A 1,568-nucleotide genomic window follows, 5' to 3' on the forward strand; every position below is an offset into this window, starting at 1 on the left:
TATTCATATATTTAGCTCTCTTGTGTTAATAAGTCTGTCTCAGAGCTACTTATTATTTTCCATTAGTCAATTTGCCTGGTGTTAGACCAATAAAATGCCAGTTTTATTACCACAGTCTTTCTATATATCTTGATATCTGAAGGGAGTAATCCATCTCTGTTATATTTTAAGGTTAATTTAGGTATCTTCAACCAGATTAAAATTTAAATCTACTTTATCAAGTATATAAAACCTATATAATCAGAAGTTTTTATTAGGATTGTATCAGATTTGTAATGCTCTGTTGAGAAATGCTGTCATTTAAATGTTTTCCTTGGAAGATAGGAGGCATAACTCATTAGAACTGGCCTAGTGTGCATGAGACAGACACTGGATAGTAACAAGACTGCAAAACAAAACAAACAAAAAGCAGTGCTAAATTTTTAAAAATCCTGCTTAAAATTTTGCAAGTTTGTGCATTTGTCCACACCATAGGGTATGTCTGCTGAGAAGCTTTAGTGATTTATTTAATTCTTAATTCTTTAAAAAAAGTTTTATTAAAATTTTGTTTCCTTTCTCAGAGCAGCCTCTGTTTCATTATAGAATGTTTTGTTTTTAAGAGTTTTCATCTAGTTATGACTGGAGTAAAGAAATTAAATTGAATTATGGTAGTGGGTACCCCTATTGAACCTCGCTTAACCTGTGGGTTTGCCTTGTTGGTGATTCTCTTACCATTTCCAATTATATTATTACTTTAAATTATTACATCATCCCTTAAGATTCAAATTTCTGTTTTTTATTTATTTATGTCTTCACTTATTATCTTATTGGTGAAAAGTGTTAGCATTTATGTCCTGCTACCAAAAAGAAAAAGATTTGCCCCTGAAGCTTATTAGACGCTCTGTGTACTGTGCTATCTCTGTATGCATTCATTGCTCAGCAAACTGCTGTTGTTGTTTTATTTGTTTCATTTGGTGGAATAGAGCTTACATTGAATCAAAGGTTATTTTTCTATCGTTTTTCACAGATTTAGCTGATGGGTACTGGATTTCCCTAGATTTTTCTCATCCTTGAACTTAGTCATGGAATATTATTCTGAATACATGTTTAGTTTTATTATGCTAATATATTCTTTCAGTTTGTAAAAATATGTCTAAAAATGACAAAGAAAGCAATGAGAACAACAACTAAAACTACACATAAGAGAATGTTCTGGTAAAGGAGACTACACAGACTTACGGTGACTAGATTTACTATTTCTGGTTGCAATCAAATCTCTTCGATACATTTATCCCAAATTATAAATGCTCACCTTCCTAAGCCATCAAAGTTATTTATTCTCTATTTTAATTATGGTTTCTATTGCTGTGAGGAGACACCATGGCAATGGCAACTTAAATGAAAGCAGGTAATTGGATCTGTCTTACAGGTCCAGAGGTTTAGTCCGTTGTCGTCATGGCAGGAAGCATGGCAGTGTCTAGGAAGCCATGGACCTAGAGAAAGAACAAAGATTTCTACATCTAGGTATGGATTGACAGGCAACAGAGGGGGAGAAGGATGGGAAGGAAGGGGGAGGGATGGGGAATGGG

The sequence above is a fragment of the Mesocricetus auratus genome, unplaced genomic scaffold, assembly GCF_017639785.1.
Source record: "Mesocricetus auratus isolate SY011 unplaced genomic scaffold, BCM_Maur_2.0 Super-Scaffold_100023, whole genome shotgun sequence".
Classification (NCBI taxonomy): domain Eukaryota; kingdom Metazoa; phylum Chordata; class Mammalia; order Rodentia; family Cricetidae; genus Mesocricetus; species Mesocricetus auratus.